This window comes from Dromaius novaehollandiae, chromosome 6 (assembly GCF_036370855.1).
Source record: "Dromaius novaehollandiae isolate bDroNov1 chromosome 6, bDroNov1.hap1, whole genome shotgun sequence".
Taxonomy (NCBI): domain Eukaryota; kingdom Metazoa; phylum Chordata; class Aves; order Casuariiformes; family Dromaiidae; genus Dromaius; species Dromaius novaehollandiae.
The window spans coordinates 11,322,722-11,346,261 of NC_088103.1; the positions used below are offsets into that span (position 1 = coordinate 11,322,722).

Consider the following 23,540-nt stretch of genomic DNA (forward strand, 5'->3'; position numbering starts at 1 on the left):
GCCTGTCATGTTGTGTTTTTTCACATAACCTACCAAGACTTATTTCTTTCGAGTATACTGATTTGTACATGCCATGATTTTTTGAAAGAAACTGTTTGTTTCTAGTACCTGCTCTTAACCTGCCATTTAACCACAATGGCTTATTTTGTTGGTGGTCTGTCCTTTTTTCATGGTGGGTTGTACACGCTCGCTCTGACCTTCCACTATTGTCTGCTTACATAACCTTCATGCTACTTGCAAATATTTACCATTTGATGTTCTGCTTTCTTTTAATAATCTTACATTTTTTATTTAGCTCATCTTTTTAAGTTAAAGTGCTAATGCAGTGGTTTTTTTGGGGGGGGGCTTTTGTCTCTGCTATAGAGATACTGAATATAAAAAGATCAGGTTCACTGTTAACAGAATGTCGTCTTGACAGTAGTAGTTTTCAGTCAGGTCCTCAACATTGCTCAAGACTGTCATGAGTTGGTTTGCTTTCATTGGGTTCCTGTCTAGCTGCTCCACAAAGTAGAATCTAGCATTTAGGTTTGGTACCACAGCATGTCTGAAAGTAAATAAACCCTCACTTTATTACTGTATTTCCTCTGTTAACAATTATTGTAGTATCTCTAGGCATGACAGGGTAACTGTGGTCAAATACCACATACAGTACTGTATTTTTTCCTGTATTCAGACATGGACTTTTGACTTACAGAATTTCTTATTATTTATTGGTCCATTTAACCTATTTCTCTAATTTGAGAGAACTTTTAAGCTATTTTAAACACTTTTTTAAACATCATTCCTCTACTGTCATGAGTTGTTGCCTTTTTTCTGTATTTTTTATGCCCAAATATTAATGTCCGAAGAGTTGTCCCTTTTAAGCTAAGCTTTTGGCATGCCTCAAAATATCCTTATTCACAAGTAGACGTTCTGCTTTACCCATCTTTATTTCTGAGTCTTCTCAACATTTGTTTAGAAAAACATTCACATTTGGTTTGATTTTTCTTATGCCTCTTTGGGACTCTTGAAAGAAAAGCCCACGTTTCCTGTTTGACTTTTGCTGATGCCTGGCCTGGCCTTGTGCCTGTGGATAGGCTGGGGAGAGGGGCCACTGTACATGTGTCTTGCTTTGTGGTTGCTTTGCTGCTTTTACAAAAGTGGAAGTGTCAGTGTTAAAATGAATTTTGCAAGTAAATGGATGAGTGTCTATGCTGTGTTACAGATTTCTGTTTATGGAGGCAGGTTAGGGAAATTAATAACAATTCAGTCAGCTGCTTAAATCCATTCCTCAGTCAGTCTTCATTTATCTGCTTGGCATGATCAGTTTTAAGCACAGTTGCAGATGCTGAGGCTGAAGATGTGCCCAGAAATCTGTGGTAGTCTGGGGGGTGTCGTGAGGCATGCAACTTGTTGATGGCAATAGATAATTTTTTTTCTGATACTATACCAATTTTAATTTTGAAACACAAGGCAGATGATACAAGGACAAGTAGAATGCTTGGGGCTGCGGTATTTTTAGTGAGAAAAGAGCGTGTTTGTGTCATTATGCAGACTAGTTAGTGAAGAATAAGCTCCCAAACAATTAGGGTTAAATGCTTTTCCATACTGCTTTGCTGTAGAAATTTGGCTGAATCATTTCCTAAAACAATCTCAAAATTGCTGGCAATAACCCATCCCAGTCAGAATAAGGTAAGAAAATCTTCAGTCTTGTTTTTGTAGAGAGATGCGTAAAACTGTGTAATGAAATGAGATTTTGAGCCACAGCAAATTTTGGACTCGTATGGCAATCACGTTCCCTCCTTCCTCTCACCACCAAATGCTGTTTTACAAGCAAATGTTTTAGATGCAAGCAGAGAATAGCTGATTTATTGCAGAAGTGAGCGAATATTTAACCTTCTGGGAGTTGTAAGGACAACATTAGCACAAATATATCTAAACTTGGCCTGATAATATCAGGCAGATGAGCTAACAATATTCTCTACTACATGGAGATTTCTGTAATCTTGTTGCAAATGGCTTATCATTTAAATTTCATTTGCTTAAATTTATTACAAAAAGAAAAAAGAAACCCTACTCAGCTGGTACCTGCAGGCTTGATGTGGCTCTGAGATTTTGTAAATAAGAGACTTTATTTTATTGACTGTGCGAATTGTAATACTTCTACATTTGCATAAGACCTCTAGTTTTCTGAAGCTTCCTTCTTAACAGGTGCCATTTCTTTGCTTTATATTTTAAAAAGGTATGCCATTTCTAAATATATATCTATGAATATTTGAAGTATATTAAGAATGAAAACTATACAGAACTGAGAAGGGAAAAAGTGTATGGAGAATGTTCAAACCTAGAGCTAGCCTTTTAAATGCTTGTTTCGGTTACCTAAAGAGAAATTGCCTGTTTCCAAAGGTGCAAAACTGCAGCAGGTATCACTAGAATCCGGGAAAACAATAGAGGATCTGCATCTTTAAAAAGCCCTATTGAACAGTCATTCAAATGTGACTTTAAGAATGTTCCTCACCTCATTTGGTGGAATTAAGTAGGATGACTCTTACCACTAAGATTATGTGGTGTCTAATTTAAATGGCCAGATAGTAAGGCTTGATCCACTATGCTGCCTTTTGCATGAGCGCAGAGAGATGGGCTTCTGAATGGAGGATCCATTCTCTCCATTGACTGTGGAAGGAGCCTATAGTGTCGTCTTTCATCACCTAGGGAGCAAGTTTGCTTTTTTGAAATTAGGTGGTGTGACTGCCTCTGCTTTCCTCCCCAACATACCTTGCCCTGGTAGTATACCCCTGGAGTAGAAGTTAGGGTGCCTGTGTTTGGATTTGGTAGCTTCCCAGTGAGCTTGCAGGTTTGTATTTCTTTTTTAATGTAAATTAGCCACCATGCTAGTAAGTTAGTACTGTGAAGATATCTGGAGATATCATTTAGTGGCATTTAATTATTGTTATTAAAAAGCACTGACTCCTGTTTTTATATGTATGTATGGGTATGTGTGTGTAGGTATGGTATACATATATAAAAGCATATTTAAAATGTTTGTATTAATCTGTGACATGGCTCCTTGTGGCAGAAAGAGGGCAAATGGTCTGTTTTGTGAAGAATAACACAGATGAGAGAGTTTTAGCTTTTGTAGGATAGCCAGCCATGTGACTGATCTCATATACATATTTTCTAAACAAATGCTTTATATAATGTTGGTTTTTTTATCTTGTTACTCTAGTTTGGAGGCATTCATGCACGGATTGTTAGAATGACAGACATTACTTGAAATAAATGTGCCTTTATCTGAACATTGGCTATGCTTGTAAACTTGTATGCTATCTGTGTCTAGTATTATGTACACATCTATTTGCCAACCATAAAATAAATGGGTTTTAATTTTTGTCATTTACATGCTCTTGCATTGTACACCCTAAGATTCATCAAATTTAATTCTACACCCATTACTGAATGGTAGTTTTTAGCATAATAAGTCTTGATTTTCTTACTCAGCTCGCTGATTTCCGAAGGGAAAGTGAAAAAACTGTTGACTGAATTTTCCCTACAGAATGATAGTTTTGTAATAAACTCTCCTAGATTTCATCCAGTGCATATGAACAAAGTTGACAGCTGTGTCTTTACACTCTGTTAAGCCTTAGTGCTTTGCAGTATAGCTGGCCTTATATAAACATATACTGCTGGAAACCAGCAGTAAGCAAAATTAAATTAGAAACCAACTAAATTAAGGATGGGGTTGACCTGAACTCACCAAAGAAAAAAATTCAGAACCACTGCTGGAAAGTCTCTCTCTTCTCTGTTTCCTGGGGGATTGTACTGTAGACATTTGAACATAGCTGCTTTTTTTAACAGTCTAAGTATCATGTCTAGTAGAGGCGGTAAATGAGGGACAACCACCATCATCTTAGATGCTTAAAAGTAGCACCAACCTAGCAAATCATATTTTTTAGAACAGCTTTACTGCAAGAGCTACTTAATACTGTCAGACGGGGTAATGTGGGTAACGAAGAACATATTGACCCTATTTTTTTGGACTTTCAGAAAGCCTTTGACAAAGTTCCTCGCAAGAAGTTGGTAAGGCAACTAGAGAGTCATGAGGTGAAAGGAAAGTAATCTCCTGGGGTGCCAACTGGCTGGAGACTGAAAACAAAGAGAAGGACTCATGTCCCTTTTCCATGGGCAAAAGGTTAGCAGCAGGGAACCCTCGGGTATGAAGACTAGATTCATGCAGTACACTTTGCAGTTCTCTGAAAAAAGTGAAAATAGCAGTGTGTGCAGATAATACACATTTGTTTAGGCCTGTGAAGTCTAGAACCGGGAACTTCCAGCACCCAGTAAAGCTAGATGACTGAGCAGTACTGTACCAAAAAGTATTAACTGCTGACACATGTGAAGTATTGCCTGTTGGCAATGGTAGGAATTATTTGAACTATAAACATTGGCTGTTTGTGCTTAGGCAAAGTATTATCAGTGAATAAAAAGTATGTGGTACCTTTCTGGACAGTTTCTTGAAAGGTTTGTTCAGATTACAGTGATAGCAACACATATTAGGATATAGTAGATTAGAAAATACAATGAGAAAAATAAGTGCCTCTCTATAAGTGGTTATTTGGTTATTCACCTTTTCTCTTGAGTCTATGTTCAATTCTAATTATGTAATATCAAGAAAGATTAGAAGAACCAGAAAGGGTTTGGAGCTTGCTGAACAAAATGTTTAGAAGCAGGAAAGTACCCCTATATGAGGAGAGCTTTAAAAATTTCCTTCTATTTAGGGAGGAAGTAACTAAGATGTGATAGGTAATAAGGTTTTCAATACATTACAAACAAGCTGAATAGGTTGTTTCTGTTCCACTTTAGTAAAGAACATTTGATTCAAGTGATAGGTAATTGATTTTAAAATGACCTACTAAAATCTTTTGTATTCACAGTCTGTAATTCATCTGTAGAACTTGCTGCCAGAAGATAGTGCAGTTAAGGTTTCAGTAGAACTTTCATATAAAAAAAAAGGTTGCATTTCCAAGTGTATAATGAGAACACTTACAAGAACGTTATTTAAAATTAATAGAATGGTGTGCGATCCAGATGTCTCAGGGATAACATGTTAGAGGCTAATAAGAAATTTCTTCAGTTTTACCTTTTTCTATAACTGTTGTAGCGTATCTTGTATTTTCTTGTAAATAGCTACTCTCACTTCTTGTTAGACACAGGTTACTGGAAATTTGAAAGCCTGCTAGTCATGTCTGGGATGACACTTCCTAGTGTGATGGTAGGATCCTTAGTTCAGGAGAAAGTGTGAATAGTCAAATGCCATGTGTGTATAAATATCTTCACTTTCTGGGGTATTGCAGTTGTCCATACTTCCATAGATCTGCCCCTGAATTTAAAACAGCTTATTGTGTTATCATGATCTAGCTTGCAGAATTGACAGCCGCAATGGGATTAATCAAAACAATTTTCATGTTGACACTTGTTTGATTTTGAGTTTTCTTGAGCTCAGTGTTGCACCTCATTTGTAATGCTAATGGAGCCAAAGGAAGCTGGAACAGAATTTGCAACTTGGAAAATACCACTAACACAACCTTCCCATGTGCCATCATATGTTGCAGGGAGAGATGGAGAAAAGCAGCATGTGGCAGTGAGTTTGTAGGCAGACTGCTTTTAAGAATGTAGGAGAATTTTCCTATGCTACTTCCACTGTCAAGGTTGTGGTTTCTTATGCAGGAGCTGGGGAAGCACTTTCCCTGGTGGAGTCAAGTTCCTTCTTGACAATCCCCTGTCTTTTCTGCAGGGAAGAGCCTGGCTGCATGTGGTCAGAATATGTCACTATCTTGCAACATTTCTTATATCCAAAAAAAATCATTTGGACTATTTCATTCATGTTATCTGTCATTTGAGTGACACATCTTTCAGTTTTGTATGTAATACTATTGATGAAAAATAATACTGACACGTGGTTGTTGCCTGGCTACATCACTGTCAGCTTGTTCATGCCTGTCTTTAGGCATAATTTGATTAGTTTGTCACAGTCAGGTGTGTTTCAGTGCTTCTTGTTGACACTAACATCAAAACAAGGATGAAAATTGGTTGCTTTCTGAACAGGAAGCCCAGGTCTTTTGGAAATGATAACCACAACATAAGCATGCCCTTGCTAAGTCCTATTGGATAGGACAAATACTAGAAATCAAAATATAGGGATTAGTAAACAATGAAACTGAGTTTTGTCCATCACTATAAAGGCAAAGTTATTATTTCAGCTGGAGTTGATGTTTGCTAATACTATATGTTAAATACATAATCTGAATTCAGTCATTTTTCTTTGGAAATTATACAAAATGTTCATTTGAGTAGATCTCCATGGTAGTAATTTTAAAATAAATCTAGCTGTACATGAATCTCTAATCAGTCGCATAGCCACATCAAGTCATCAGCTGCTTTAGAGTAAACAGCCATCATTCACAAAGTGGAATGGGTGTTTTGAAACTAGAGTTATAAACTCAAACATTATAGTGGTCATAATTGCTGGAATGGATATTGTGAGACTTTTAATTCATTTAGTTTAATGAAAAATATGCAATACCTTCCAGTGCAGTCTTGTTCAGCTCTCTTACAAAGTAATATGTTTTCCTACAGCTCTGTAGGCCAGCATCATCTGTATTGTATTTAACCGTGTGGGAGGAAAGCCTGCCAAACCACAACAGGCCTACATGCTTTCTGGGGTGTTTATAAGCTCTGAGTAATTTTATTTTATGGGCTGACAGGCTGTAGATCTTGAAGCAACACTTTCAGAAGTGTGCTTCGATGGGGTTGAGATTGTATCTTAATTAAAAAAAAAAATCTGCACCTTTCTAAATTCAGATGATAGATTGTCTGGAGTTATGTTCAGTTGCTTTCTCGATGCTGTATAATCCTTGTTCAGTTGCTTTCTCGATGCTGTATAATCCTTCTTCACTCAACTTTCCTTTCTCATGTCTCCAACCCAAGTTCCACTTTCTTTGGGAGCAGGACGAAACAATAAAATAATATTAAGGACCAAACATTAAAAAAAAATGGAGTAAGGATATAGAGGGAATAGTATTTACATTTTCACTGTATAAACTGAGATTGCGTTAATCTGGCAACCAAAAATATGACCAGTGCAGCTGCTAAAGTGGAGGGTAGACAGTAGCTGAGGAGATGAATGCAATTTTTAGCATGTATGTGGGGTGAAGGCAGTTGCCATTAGGATTTCCTGAACTTCAGCTAAGAGCTGCACAGTTTAGGAAAGCCAGCGTCTCTTGCACATTTAAAGCTCTTCAGGACCCCTGAGGCCTGCAGCATGCCTGGTATTGAGGGGAACTTGCAAAGCTGCTCGGACGGCTGTCAGCAACCCCAGCATCCCTTCTTCTCCTTTCTGCCCATTTCAAAAATAGTTAGCCAGTTTCAGAAAGCTCTTCTTAAAATTCAGTGAAGGGTTAGAGGAATAGCTGTTTTCCTAAGTACTGATTATGTACATCATGTGTTTGGATACCAGTTTTAACATGTAAGCAGAAACTGAAATCCATGGTGGCTTGATAAATGAACTTGCTCTAAACTGTGTTGCGCACACAGTCATGCAGATCTAGTGGTCAGAGCTGGCACCTGGCAGTGGGAGGCCTAGCACCTGCTCCCAGTTCTGCCCTAGACTGTACGCAAACCATAAGTCACCCCTTGGTGACTTTTCCGTATAAATGGCTTTAATAATGCTTACCTAGCTTTGTAAAGTGCTTTAAGAATCTCTAATGAAAGGTGCTTCAATATTTTTGTTGTTAAAATTACTTATAGGAGTGACATTTATTTCTAATTACAGCTAATTAATTGTATTATGAAGCAGATTGGGAGGAAGGTTACATTCTTTAATTTATTAATTAATAAATATCAAACTTGATGAGCTGTTTACTTTCAATTGGAAAATGCTGGAAAATTAAGTTACTTCTTATTTTTGTTACTAAAACTCTTTAGGTAAAAATAATTACTTGCCAGAGTGATGACTTTTTTGTCTGCTTAAACCAAGCAACAAGACAAAAGCGAAAAGAGATGCAGTCCTGGTTTATTTTGTTCTTGTTGAGAGTAAAATTTAGAGGAAATCTATATCTTTATGTCCTCATCTACTGCCTTCCCAAAATATAAACAAAGATGAAGGTTATCAGAGAAATGTCACGAGACATTTGGCTCACTGAGAGAATGACTTGATTTAGAAAAGCAAAAATAATTCATTCTTGTGTGGTTTCCTTTGGTCTGGGAGACACTGGGGGCAGGTGGGCAGCTGTGTGAGTTCTCTGCACCTGAAAAGTGGCACATGCTCTAAAACGTCCGAGCACTGCATGTGTCCATTGACTGACTTTGCCAGTTGGAATATTAAACAAGGCGGGGAGACAGTGGTACAAATAAAAACAGTGGCTATCACTGAAAGCCATCAGCCTGTAAAACTCGGAAGCAAGACAAAGCCTCTCTTTCCAGTGTATAGTGGCCACTAGTGTCATCTTCCTCAGGGTTCTCTAAAGATTTGGGGCATGACATAAAGGGTATTACCAGCTGTTTTGCACCTATGTCAACATGGCCTGAACCCCTTGAACCTGATTTCTAGGAGACATGAAGAATCAATGGTACTATCATCCTCTCCACCGAACAAATTGGCCCGCTTGCTCTTTCATACAGCTTTTGTGTGGAACAGAAGCTAATCAATATTATCCGGTCAATCAAGCCATTGAAAGGTAGAATACAAAGGGTTCCTCACTCTGAAACCATCTTTTCTCTGTAGTGCCGTCTTCCCTCATGCCCTGCATTTAAAGTCATCATGAGTTTCCTAGATCTTAAGCTAGGTGAATTTATAAGTTTAATAGAGACAGTAATTTCAACAGGAATAGTGCTGCATGTAGTGTTAGCATAATGCATATCTGAAGATCTCTTGAAGCGTAGGCTGTGCATGGTGTCCAAGTCTATGCACTCCTTCCCGTGAACCCTCAACAACAGTAGCAGTACTTGCAAAAATCTCAGGTTATACTGTAGCTGCTCCTGCCCCTCCTCAGGCTGTACAGGAGTGTGTGGGTGCTATGGAACGGGCGCACTTCGACTTCTATATGGGGAGAAGGGAAAGCGGCATGTTAGGCCTCTTTTTCCCTGTCACTTCCCCTCTCTCAATGGCTTTGCTGAAAAGCTGATACTGAGAAGAGTGAAGCCATCACAAATCATACTTACATAGTGAGGAAATTGTTCAGCGCTAAGGTGTCTTGTCAGCATGATACGACTGTCCTACTTTTATACAGTTGACTTACAGCTGCAGCATATGACAATCTTCTGTAAAATTCAGCAAACCTTTTGGAATGCTTTGATGTATGAATTAGTCATGAAGCTTAAACTTTTCGAAATACCCCTGTGGCTTCATGGTGACCATACCCACAAAGCTCTTGTGTCAGGACACACTTTTTAAGCTCTGTCTTCCTTGGAGTTCTGTAGGATGCTTATCTGTTGGAAAACCATTAATACTTGTCTTCCAGCTGAACAACTGGAGTCAAATAAGGAGAGAATAAGAATAAAAGTGTTTTCCTGCTTTTAATAGTAGTAAATTTTCCTCTGGATTCATGTCAATGACAAAGATGAAGAGATGAGTACTCTGTCCTACCCCATCTCTCCAGCCCTGGGCCACTGAGTCTGGTGACAAGAATTTAAAGGCTTGAAAGTCAGCCAGGTCTCGCCTACTCAACATGACCTCCTAGGGAGATCTGGGTCCTTACTGAACTGGCCACTGTCAAAACGTGAGACTATTTCTTTGTTATGAAACTGGATACCCTCGGTGGCAGTTTCACAGGACTCTTGTTGAAGATTTGAAAATCTCTGTCCCTTGTCTATTTGAAATCAAACTCTTCCACGTTTACTCTAAGTAGGGAAAGATATATTAAATGTCTTAAAATAAAATTGGCATTAGGGATGGAGGAGGCAAGCGGGGGTTCAGGTAAAAAGCATTCCCTAGAGGCTTCTGCTTGTTATCTAAGACACAGAGTTTTAACTTCATCACTTTGCAAGCTGAACTAACTACTACAGTCTTGCTTTTCTAACTTCAGTGTCAGTTGTATGCTTTTGTGCTGTGTTTTACTTCAGTCTCGACTCTGCAGCCTGTAGGCTACAAGCCTAAAACTAAACTCCTAAGCATTATAAAAACTGAAAATAAAGGGGAGGTTAATGGTCATGGATATTACCACTGGCTTTGTTCCCATAGGCTCTGCAAGCTTTGAATTCTGCAGCACTGAGGGGATAGGAAAGCATAAGGCTATTACTGTATTATTGTTCTCATTATAGTCAGTATAAAACCACTGTCAAGCAAAATGGTACTTCCTAAAAAATAATGTGCCTGAGCTGATAGTGAACCTGAGAAAGCTAATGATACTGTTGAAGACCCTGAAAAGTGCACTGTTTTCTTCATTAAACTAATGCTTAAATAGAACAAAGGCAGTGGAAGAAGGATGAGCAGTAATTCCTCACTGGTCTGTGTTCCTTCTGCGGTGTAAAGAGAATGGAAAGGTGGCTGGGCTGACCTTCCCGGACACCCGTTCAATATGGTTTTGTCAGGAGGGGTCCTTTTGCAGACCGCATCCTGGATGTGTACTTGAACTCATCCATAAGGAAAGAAAATACGGCTCAGAGAGCAGCTTCTTTTCAGCCATTTTATATGTTAGGCCCATTGGGCAGCTAAATGTAAAGCAGATGAGACCTAAAGTTGCTCTGACCTAGCTAAGATATCAGCAGACTTTTCAATAGCCCCTGTAGTTTGACAGCTCAAAAATGAAAATAAAAAATCTCCATAAAGGGGAAAAATTAAACTTCTTGTAAGTGCACTAGTGAATCCTTATAACAAAAAACAAAACAAAACAAAAAACCCTGCCTGACCCAAGATACAGTCCTTCTCTCAAAGATGCAGAAATTCTCTGACTTGCTGGAGACCTGCAGAGCTCCTGCTGTAAGCGATACAATGGGCAACCCAGTCAAGATATTTTGCTACAGATGTTGAGTTGGAGGTTTGGCTTAGAAGCTCTTGTCAGAGCGCCGTCGCGGCCTCTCTGCCTGAGTCCTGAGTGCGCTAACGCCTGAGGGAACTGAGTAGGATGCAGTCAGAACGGAAATCAAACTGAAGAGGTTTCCTTTTGAGTTATCCACATATTTTTACCATTATTGACTATATGAGCCTTGTAGTGATCATGGCGATTTTTATAGCGGATAAACCGAGAAATAGGAAAGGGCTGTGTTTTCTAGTTTCCGCTGGGTTTGAGTGGCTGACTTTGAGGCATTATTTTATTCCAGGCTGTTTTCCAAACAGGTTAATCCCTATATATTTTTAAAGTTAATATTCCTTCGTAAATCCCCTTCTTCTTTGCCCCCCCCCCCCCCCACCTCCTAGCATGCAGCACCAATGCAGTGTGCTAGCCAGTGCTACATTGCAGGTGGATTTCCACTCTCAATCCTGCTCCATCTACTGCCTGGCACAGGTTTTCTATCAGCTTTTGCAGTTATCCCTGCTACCCTCCCCCTTCAAAGCTGTTAATACATTCTCCTGAATTCATTTGACAAAACAGGACTTACAGATTTATGCTAGAAATAACATGTGATAATGTTGTTTGTTTTTCCTTTGTGTTGGGGATGCAGAGAAGTGAAGGAGGAAGTGTAAATGGAATAAAACAAGCATTTAATTGAATGAAGGGCACAGGTAAAGGGTACAGGTTACAGTTATTCACTAGGGAGCTCTATGAAACTGAGTGTTTTATTTGAAACCTTACAAAAAAGGAAAGACTCCTTGTTCCAGGGTGGAGATTGGAAATCTTTGATTAAACTCTCCTGGAACAGCCCTATTAAATAGATGCAAAGTGTACTGTGCTACTGAGGAAAAAGGGATCATGGATTATTCAGCTGCAGCTCTAAGAGAGCTTGTTATAACCATGCATTTTAATTAACCAGATCAGCTGAAGAAATGTTGTCTATATACTGCAGCATAACTGTCTGCCTAGACAGAACTATCCTATCGATAAACAGAGGACTTCTATTTCCAAAGGCCTTTTCAAGTGCATTAAAAAAAAAAAAAATTGGAGGAGATTAATAATTAAACAACTGTGAAATTAACCTTAGGCAATTCTGCTTTCTTTTCCAGTCTAAGGATATGTCCTGTCTATAATATCCATGTAGTACCACAATAAATTGTTAATACAAAAAATTCAGTTCTTCATAACTATTCAACATGCTGTTACAGCAAGGCCGTAACTCAGTGACAACTTTTGTTTTCTGATGTATAACAATTTTTGAACATCATGTTAATTTTCACATTAAAAATTATAGTACAGGGATCCTGCACAAGGAACAGATACTCAAAATACTCCTTTTTTTTTTCCCCCCGAGTATTTGACCCTGAAGTGCTTCACTGTATTTCATGTTTCTTGTTAGTTGATGGGTCTCCCCCTGCCCCGGGGAGGGGAGGTAGTTCTAAACCATTGTCAAAATTTCTCAAATATTTCTTTGTTTCTGAAAGCGTGCTGGCTGCTGGAGCTGCACTGGTTTGTAAGCAAGGCTTTCAAGAGACAAAACTTGCTAGACTGGAATTTAAGGGTATCTGATACACTGACACATATTTAGCCCCTGCATTTTCTTCTTATTTCTGGAAAATAAAGAATCGAGAGAGAAGAGGAGTGCAGGGAAGAACGGGAATGGGTGAGAGAAATCTGAAAAAGAAACCAAAACAATAATATTTGTCCTTTCTATTAGAAATAAGCTTGATCTTGGCGAGTCTCGCAAATTCCCATTATAACCGACCCCAAGGTTATGAGCACATACTTAAAAAAAAAAAAAAAAAAAAAAGTCCTGTGATCAGCAAAAAGGGTGAAAATTCATGAATCCTGGTGCTGCTAAATTGAAGTGAAATTCGTAAGTTGTTGAGCAGGGGAACGTGTTCCTCTGACACTGGGCATGCCCCAGTCCCACTGCAGTAAAACCTCGATAGCTCCCCCCTGGTCCTCTAACCCTTCTTCCACAGCTCTTCTCAGCTACCTCAAAGAGAGGAGCTAGCCAAAATTATTACAAAAATCTTTAAGCCCAGGCATGCTGTATAGTTTTTTTGGTGCTGCATGTTACTTATTTGGTGCTACATATTACTTATTTGAAAAATAAAAATGCTGGACATTTAGCCTAAAGTACCATTTTGATGGTTTCCTTTCTCCTACTTAAGGCTTTATCAGTGGATACAGCTGGGAAGACAGGCAGGTCCGTTGCTGTTTGCTGAGGCAGCCTGTTGCTACCTGCTTGGTAAACCCTGCTGGTCTGGCCAGCCATAGCTGGCTTGCTCGGAAGCCCTTCCGCCTACTGCGGGGCTGAGGAAAGGTTTGGGAGCAGTTTTTCAAATGGGTTGCTGGGACCATTCAAATAGTTTTCAAACAGCTGTGGTGAGCTTGGTGCGGACATTGCCGTCTGCGCAGTGCCAGTGCCCCGCAGGCGGGCGCCTGTGCCCGGGCCGCTCCGGGGCCCGCGGGGGCCAGCACGGTGCACCTCTCTTGGCAATGACTCTCAACCCCCAAGTACATGTAGAGGCACATTCACAAGCAAACAGGAATATTTGGGTACATTTCTCCTCTGTTGATGCTGGAGTGTTGTCATGAAGGTGGGATACTGCTGTAAGTACCTGAACTAGGTGGAAATAATAAGTACTTGTAATAAATTTTCACTGCAAAGTCCGTGTCTAGGAGCTTTTTCTTTTCATCATCTCATTAATGAGTTTCAGCCACTAAGAGCTTAGAGTGCTGAATAAGGATTTACATTTAATTGAAGTCCTCTGTTCTTTACTGGCAAAATGTATTTTACACACTAGATGGATGTAATTAGTGTGATGAGGCTTTAAAAGAAATTGGCTTTGTTAAATTTAGAATTTGCCATGTCAGTTTATACATGAAGCCAAAGCATACAAATCAGTAGTTCTATGAATCTGGGGGAATGCATTTTTGATTATTACTGATATATAGAAATTTTAACTGAAGATACTATTACAGCCCAAATATGACATGGTTTCAGATTGGAGAGTGCAATCTATTATGTTATGATTTCAACTTATTTTATGCTGCTATAGAATATCTTGGTTCTTCTTTGTCGGAACTTATGAAGATATGCTAGGGCACAGAAAAACCTGCATCCTTTTGGATAGCAGGGAATTGTGCGTAACTATTTAAGGTATTATGCTTTATTAAACATTCATAAAAAGAAACCTCTGTGAATACTGCTGGATTTCAGCACACTGAAATTAAGGGCAAAGCTGCATGCCATTCATAGTCACTGTTTCCGCTACATCATCATTGCCTGCTGCTCTATCTGATAGGCAATAGCTTTTCACTTTAAAATATTTCAAGGTTTGTCCTAAGAAAGATCATATGCAAAAATCAATTAAAAAAAAAAAAAAAGCAAAAGAATGCTGAGAGGTCATAGTGTACTGTAGGCTTCTTTAAGCTGTAAAATAAACACTGGAAATAAGATAAAACTTTCAATTAAGAAGAACTTGGTTACTGGCAATTGCACACAAACTGCCTTGCAGAGCTTCTTGCTTCCCCTGTGGTAGTTAATTTTTGACATATGATTTTGAAAGTAGGAAGCCACTTAGGAAAAATTTTGAAGCTCTTAAGGTTTAATGTACAGGATCCTGACTTAGAATGTCAGGATTTTCCCCGTGTTGTCTGTGGTTGTGACTTACTCACTAGCAAAACTGAAAAATTATTTTTATGGCTGCCAGTATCATTAAGGATGAATAGAAATACACTGTCCAGCTTCATGTATGTTTGAAGGAAATCTGTTTTTTAACAAAGGACAAGTTACTGGCTGGTAGCAGTATTGGAAATGGTATGCAGATTCTGAGAACGTATAATAATGCTGCTAGTTTTGCTGCAGGCCCACATTTGTGTCAGTAGTGTAGCGTGGAAACTGTTGTCGAGGAATAATAAAAACAGAGAAAACTGGTAATTTAGTCTTAAAAGTACATGGGCTGTTTGGGATAGATACAATTATCCTTAGGAAAAATTTCCACTGCAGGGCTTCCATCGCTGTCTGTCATGATGCTTTGTTGGAAGGTGGATAGTAAGTATATTGCAGCATGAGTCACGGTTGTAACATGACATGAAACTGATCTTTGAATTGGAAATTGCTATAATATGTAATGCGTATGTATTCTGGGGACTGCAGTGTGATTCAGAAGAAGCTGGCTGGTATAAAGCAATGCAGAATGAAGCCTAATTCACTGCTCTGAGGATATGACTCATATTACAGATGGTTGGGAGGTTAATACAGTGATGTGAAAGTGTTACATTACAAATAGCAGCGTAGTGCTAACAAAACTCTAACATGCTGGAGTGATTATTTGAATTTATTATATTTTTGAAGAGAAAAAGATGATCCTTTTCTCAAATCTTGGCTAAATATTTTTGGATAGAATTGCTTTGATTGTTATTACTGGGGAACAAATTGTTTGGTTAAAAAATAGATACTTGGTATTTAAACTGACCCATAGGTAATCACTTTTCTGAGGACAGTTATTTTTAATTGTACAATGGGAATTAGTGATAGCCCCTTTTTGTAATAGATTAGAAGGCGACTTCCCGGTATATACCCTGTTTTCGATACACATCCTACGTAATGTTAGTAAGAAACATCTGCCACCATCTACACATCATTGAGGTACATCTGTTTCCTTTCACCTCTTAAGAAAACTCGCCAAAGCCTCCTGGAAGGTAGAATTGTAGACTGAGTTCATGAAGCTGGTCAGAGCACTTCGTGGACCTTAAAAATCAGTCTTGTTCAAACTTCAGTCTGGGGAGGAGCAGAGAGGAAATAACATGGAAGGGAAGTGCTCAGCTGTTGCTTCAAATGAGTGGGATCTGGGTGTTTAAATTTCCATTTGCAGCTTTTGAAATCTTTCCTATAGTCTGTTCTAAAATAAACAAGACAATCCCTAGGAAACCAAAAAATAAGTAACAAAAAGTTAATTAAAATGAAATTTAAAGTGTTTTTCTATATGACTCCAGTTTGCATTTTGTAAACTACATTCCACACACTTATTTATATACCTTTTAAAAAAGTTAATTGTGGAAATAAGGAGGGACATAAACCTGCAATCCCTTGCTTTATCTGTCATGGTTTTTGCACAACATACCCCAAGCCAAATAGATGTTTCTCCATAATGTATAAAAAATATGTAAAAGAGAAACAACTCATAAGCTAGACTATATATTATAAAATCTGTATTTTGGATCAAGAAATCCATTTATGATGGTTGTATTTTCAGTGGCTCAGAGACTGTATGACTAATGTATCATTATTGCACATTATCAACACTCTAGCAGAACACATGCTCAGTCTTCCTGTTTCCTTCATCTACAGCTACTTTTAATCTGGAGGGCAATGAAGGGAAGAATTACAAAGGCAATTAGGATGCCCAGTTTCCACTGGAGATTTTGTTTGTACCTTTGAACATTTTGTGCACGTTTTCCCTCCGGAGTTACAGCTGAACCAGCAGAAGGGGCTGCTAATCTCATTACATTTTTTTGAAGTTGATTTGTGAGTTTTGCAGCCTTTAAGGAAGTGGAAAATAGAAGTGCATGATTAAAAATCAGAACTGTAGAACTATGTGACCATTACCATTATTACAGATACTAGTTAAAGAACTGTTATTCAGACATTCAGTAAGTTGTTCCCTGACTATAAAGGATATGTGTAAGACCCAACAAATAACCTGTGTTTTGTCATGAAGCACAGAATAAATGTTAGGGGAATGTACTGAGCTAGAACAGTGTAAAGCTTACCAGCTACCCATATCATATCATTCCTAGAGACATTGAAATTAACCCTGTGAGGAACAACAAAATAGTAAAATGAAATATAATTTGCTTGTTCCCATATCAGCTCAGTCACACAATTTCACAAAAATGCTGCTTACATCATCAGAAGGTATTTTCTCCCTATTATTGCTAGGTGTGAAATAAAAATGACAGAGAAGTTTTTTATTTGATGTTTAAATGTGTCCAGAACCAGACAGTAGGATTTTTTTAATTGATCTTTGAAATACTTTGAGAAATACACAAACACTGTTTTTTTAGTATTCCAGTTGTTTTCTTTCAGAATGTGATTTTTTAAATCTCTTTCAAACCCGCTTTTTTAACTTCCAGAGAAACTGAGAGATCTTCCCTGACTTTTTGCCAGCGTTAAAAGGCATATGCAGTCCTTTTCTTGAGTTTTTTCCTTTTCCCATCTCTAGAATAATTATGCACACCAACAGTAAGGGCCGTAAAAATGTCCCCTTTTCTTATAGTTAGTACATCGTGCTAGGGGGTGTAGCATAGGTATAAGGCACTACTAGCATAGGGGGTGCTGCTGGATTTCCAGTGAGAATAACTATTAAAGTTTGACTTCATGAAGACAACTTTTGCAGATGCTGTCAATATCAAGGCGTTTTTTTTGTTTCAACAGAGAACAGTTAGGTTACTGAGAGACCTGGACAGTTAAATGTTTTGTTAGTTTTAAGAAGAAAAGGATTTGGGCACAGAATTGGGCAGATGATTTCCTTAATGGTGTAGTGAAGCAATAAGCCTGGTAATGTCCTTGTTTGGAGCATGAGTAGAAGAGTAATTAAGATGTTCTAGTTTCATATGGCCTTATCTGAGGGATTTCTCCGAGACCTCTTTTTCAATCAGAGCTTTCCAAACACTCAATTTTTTTCTGACAAGCCAAGGAGTTTGGGAGAAACGGTAAGAAACAGTAAGAAAAAGTTAAAGATTTTTTTTATTACAAACTTTGCTGGATTCAGCAATGAAGAACTTTAAGCTTGTGTTTATTAGGTGAATGTAAAATATTCCCTGTAATAACTTAAGTAAGTTTCATTTATCTGTTTAGAAAGAAGAGCCTAACAACAAGGATTAACTGCCCTTTTACCACCTCTCAGTAAGCAGTGCTCATTTTTACGCTGGAATGCTAATGGTATAGTCATGATAGTCTAATAGTATATTCAAGACAAGAATTGTAGGAGGAGATATGGTTTCTATGAAAGATGGTCAAATACAAGATATTACCTCTCCCTACAATTCTTTCTTTCTTACTATTTTTACCAGGATGTACTAGGTCTGAATTGTGACTTTCTAATTTCTGTGTTGTGTAAAATCTTGCCCAACAGCTCAGAGCTAGCCACCCCAGAGTCTCTTGAACAAAATCCTTTTTTTAATTTAAGACCTCACTGGTGATCTGTTCATAGCCACTTTTTACGTATTCACACCCTGCTGTGTTCCCTTCACCATAAGGCCAAGAAATGAAGTGTAACCCTGAGGATCACATCAGAATCCTGTGCTGCACTGTGCTAACAGCAGTTTTAGAAAACATAAAAATCAAAGCTACATATCAATGATTGGTGACCTCCAAACACACTTAAGGACATAAAAATTTACAAGTATGACTGTATCTCATTCAGTAGTGAGTGAAACGAGCTCTTGTGCATCTTGTTAAGGGAAACTAAATCTGTCTATCATATACACTGGCTGTAATCCTGATTTCATCGACTTATATCATTCAGTGTGGTTTTAAAGTTACTGCCCTAAACATTGACATAGATTTGCTCTAAGGCATGAAGTAATTAATGCAATATGTACCAGAGGTTGCTGCAGGGTAAAAAAGTGATTAAGTTGATTCTGAAGTAGCTTAAACTAATTAACACTTGGGCAGCTATTTGATCTTCACAAAGCAAATATGTTGTGTATTCATGTAATTGATAAGTCTCCCATTGGTGTGATTACTGCTTGGGAATTTGATCTTTCCTGCATTGCTTTTATATTTTCAGTCAGATAATTTGCTTGTATCTTTTGTACATTGTGCATTTTGGAGATGAAGATGTTGTTTTAACTTGGTTCCCGGGGCTAGTGACCTTCTCTTTGATGTCTAATAGTACATTTCTCTCAGTATGGTAAAATTAAACTCAAAATACTTTTTCTTTCTTTTTTAATCTTCTATTTGGAATTTGAATGAGTCATTTATAATCTTAGCTTATTTTTTGGGTATCTTAATGTGACTTGGTAGCGTTTTATAAATAATTAGTTCTAAATCTGTAGCCACAAATTTCTTACTTCTCCTGTCCTTGCTTGCTCATTAATGCTCTATTAGTAAGTGCAGATCCTTACACACTAGGTGGACCATTTCTTGCTGGCAGTCATCTACTCAGATTTTCTCCACTCGTTGGCTGCATTTGGGTTAAGACTCCTATACATAGAGATGAAATTGCAGTACAGTTGAACACTTAATATGCAATAGACATTGAAGGAAATATATGCTGCTATCATGTTATACAGAAAGGTGCGAAGTAAAAAGGCGAACATCTGTACTTGAATTGGACAACAGACACCTGTGATTAAGCTAACTACCCACTGGATGTCACTATTGTTCCACAGAAATTCATCTGAGAGAATATTTATCTAGAGTTGAGTGGCTGGCTGCAAAGACCATTAGCTTGCAACAAACTGAAAATTTCCAGTTGTTTTTTTAGGAATATTTTACATTTATGTTAATTTTACAATTGCATTTTATATCAAGGTTCACTAGTTCATTAAAAAAAAAAAAAAGTTGCCGAATCGCAAGCCATGATAACTCTGTAGGCGTGGATAGTGAGTAATGGAAACCTACCAGCCAGCAGAGAAGCCTGCATTCATTATTCACAAGCCACTTGTTCTCATTATTATTCTCTTCGTCCACAGTTGCTGGAGGTAATCTTAACACGATGAATGAACATTACAAGTCCGCTTGAATTTGCTTAGTGCATTAGCTATTTTCTTCCCAAAGATGAGTATTCAGTGTGCTTTATAATTCTGAAATATCACTTGACTATTCTAGGAGCTGCTGAATTGCATCTCAGTCTCATAATTGAGAGGCACAGTAGTCCACTGGCTGGGAAGATATCTTTGAGTAAGGAGACTGGATTATCTTCCCAGTACTCAAGTGATTTGTGATCTTAAGCAAATTACCTCAAATCTTTGGCGCTGTTTCCCTTGCCATCTTTTGTCTTCTCAACATCCCTTGTAAACATTTAGCAGTACAAAGACCTTGTCAGACAATCTCTCATGCTAGCAGAGGAAGCCATGCCTTCTTTTAAGATTTTTGGGGTGCTACAATAAAATGAAAAATTCTTGTTCAATGCCTCCACCTAACATTTGTCTCTGCATTGTTTGAATAAATATCCACTGCAAAACCAATGAAAATGAAAACTGGCCTGGACAGATGTGGAGTGAAATGTCTTGCCCTTGAGTTCTAGCTCCAAAACACTAGATATGACTCAGGAAAAGCAACAGAAGATAATTAAAAAACGCTTCAAAATGTATTCTTGCTCTCCTAAGCCTGGAATATGTAGGCAACATTCAGATCCATTCAGGAATAGCCAAGCCGTGAGAAGAACCCGCACCAGACCTCCTTCGCAAGTTGATGCCTAAAGTGTTGCTGAAGGAGTCGGGGTTTATAAGTGCTGTTGCAGCTGTCGCATGTTCACTAAGGATTCCTCTGCGCCATCCCCAGCTGGCTTTAAAGAGTTTTGAGAGACTGGCACCACAATGTCTATAACCAAGACAAGGTGGGTCTCGGATTCTAGATTCCTGTATTCAAATGGGAGAGAAGGAAACGAGAAATTTCTTATCTGGAATCTTTGACCCTGCAAAGCAGGCCATTTCCTACAAAATGATTAGGATTTGTGACTCCAGGGCAGTGGCCTAGCAACCCAAAACAAGTCACTTCTGTAGTGTTGTTTAGTTTGACCGTGGTGAAACTAAATTTAGCTTTGCTCATATCGTCTTTCCCAGATTAAATCCACATTGTAATGTGTTATAACATGCTATAAAGCTGGTTTAAAATGGTTTCTAAGCCATAGCCACTGGAGTGGGATTTAACAACTCAGCGCTCAGGCCTCAGGCTGTGCAAGAAGGTTCAGTTAGTTATACTGGGCATTTTATACTGTACAGTCAGACAGCGGTTTCATTGTCAGTGACTACAGTGGCAATTCCCCATACATCTGTGTTTGGTGTATATTTGGAAATGTATGAAAAGTGAAGTCTCTTAGGTGTTTCGCAGGCAATAATTGAATTAATTGCTCTCTGAGCATGCCTGTACTTGAACATAAACATGATGGCTTTTCATTATTATTAATGTTATCCATCTACGATTAATGACATACTGGCCTTATTCTCTTTTTCACACCTATAATTAAAGTTTTTTCAAAGGGAGCTAGTAACAATTCCACAGGTATTGCCTTGTGTAGGAGGTTATGGATCGGTTCTTTCTGAGTATTGATGTGGTCAGAACAAGGCTTTGAAAAGATGGGACCACATATAGCCAAACTCAAGTTATTTACAACTCATTGACCATCACAGACCATTAAGGAGGCAAGGTTGTTTAGAAGATGTATTGAACATTTTTAAATAAAAGTAATCCTAAATTAATACTATGATATTATTTTCTGAATGTACTTAGCACTCCCACAGCTAAGGAATAGCAGAATTTTCATATGTACACATGCACATGCATGCACACATATATGCACATTTACACACACACACACACACACACACACACGTATGTCTTGAGCCAAATCTTTTTGCTTCGGCTGTACCTAATGTTAGTCACCACTGCAGACATTGAAGCCTCTTAAAGTACAGAGATGGTTCTTAACACCACGCTCACAGAACACCCTAATCCTTCAGTACAGAGATAACCAAGATTTGCTGGTAGAAGACTGAGTCCCATACCAGCTAAGATAATTCCATTTGTATTGACTTTTTAATAGCAGCTTTCAAGCTACAACTCGGGGGAAAAAATCACAGTCTGCTCCGTGCTGCTGAAGTGTCTCGAGCACTTGCATTATTAATTGTGTGGGACTCTCTCTGCACTCAGCGAAGCGGGGTCTCGGCGTGGCATGCTTCAGCATAGGCTGAAGCTTCCACTCTTGATTGTTTCCTCACTATAGTCCTTAAAAACGAGAGTAGTTTCATTAGATATAGAAATGTTCTTCTTCAAGTACATTCTTTTTTCCCCCCCCTTTTTAAGAGATGCTTCCTAGCTTTGTTTTCATTCTGTCTAGCATATCTCAAGGTGATTGGCTGTGACTGTTTGTTTGCCAGTGAAAATTCAGGAGAACATTCTGCTAAAGGTTTTGCTTCTCCTAATTTGCTGCAGTGAAACTGCTTTGTGGAAACACTCCCTCCTGAGTGGTTGAAGACATGCAGTTTACTAAGCCAAATCAAGTCACAAAATAGAGAAAATTAAATTAATGACTTGTTTCTGCAGAGGTGCTGCCATATTATTTCAAGAATGAAAAAAGATAACCTTGCTATTTAATAGACCATCAAAATATATAGGAAATATTCCCCATATTTCCAAACAACTCATGTTATATTCTTCTGCAATCAGTAAAATTACGTGACTTTGGGAGAGGGAGGGTAAGGAATAGCCAAATTACAAATCTGTATTTTTTCCAGAAACCACTGATGAATGACTTCATATTAAAAATGAGTATCTGTGAATTCTTGTAACATCATCAGGATTATGCTAAAATGGAAAAATATTTTGTCACTGATATCTTTAAGGATTTTTGGATGCATTCTGCTCAGATTAGTGAGTAACCAATTTTCTCTGAGAGCTCTTTACAGTTGTGTTTTTTCTAAAATGTACACTGGCTTTGTAAGTAATGAAGCTTCATTTAGTTATTAGAGGGACAGTGTGCAAAACACATCACAAAACCTTAACAAGCCCAGCCCAGCAAATAAAAAGAAATAGAAGAAAATGACAGATTTAATGGTTTCCTCAGCTACATTAATGTCTTTGACAGTCTTGAAAAGAGAATTTCTAATGAGCACTCAAACAAATGTGTGCAGGAAGTGGTCTTGCTTTTGCTACTGCACAGTTGAGTTCCTCTAATTGCATCAATAAGGAATTTCTGCTCCTCATTTAATGAATGCCTTTTGACTACTTTCTGAAAGGCAACTGGATATAAGGGATAAACACTGGCACCTTTTGTATTAAGTCACATAAACAGGTTTCAATAAGTTGTTATCAGCCTTAGAAACACTGTTATAATGCAGCACAGTAAACCCCATCCTACAATTTTTATTTTTTTAATTTTTATTAAGCCTAGATTTCTCTCTGCTTGGCTTTTGGTGTGATAGCTCATATCCTAAGACAGTACTTTAGCTCACCACTGGCTTTTTATTCTCTCTTGTGTTGGGCAGAAATCGGGCATTCTTTCCAAGCTGCCTCTGCACCATCTCTAGGCTCGGACAACTCACAGAATTCATATGATGCTACATTACCTGGGTCTTTAATTTGTTCTTGGTTAAAAAAAAGTGAGTTTCAGAGCATGGGTGGGGGTGGGGGGGGTTGGGGTTGGGGTTGGGGGGTGAAGGGGGGGTGAGTGGGTGGTTTTGATTTTTTTCTTTTTTTTTTTTGCTTTGTTGTCATTTTTCTCCCTAAACAGAGGCACACTCACTGCAGGTGCAGTGGATTAGTTATGAAAGAAGTTT

The 23,540-nt window shown here is 38.2% G+C and overlaps 2 protein-coding genes across 4 annotated transcripts in view; one reads left to right on the forward strand and one right to left on the reverse strand.

Annotated features, from left to right (window-relative positions):
- The window catches only part of CTNNA3 (catenin alpha 3), a 572,729-nt gene that overhangs the window by 252,246 nt on the left and 296,943 nt on the right, over positions 1–23,540 (forward strand). The gene's annotated exons all lie outside the window — the stretch shown is intronic.
- LRRTM3 (leucine rich repeat transmembrane neuronal 3) overlaps positions 1–23,540 on the reverse strand; it is a 94,755-nt gene that overhangs the window by 68,443 nt on the left and 2,772 nt on the right. The gene's annotated exons all lie outside the window — the stretch shown is intronic.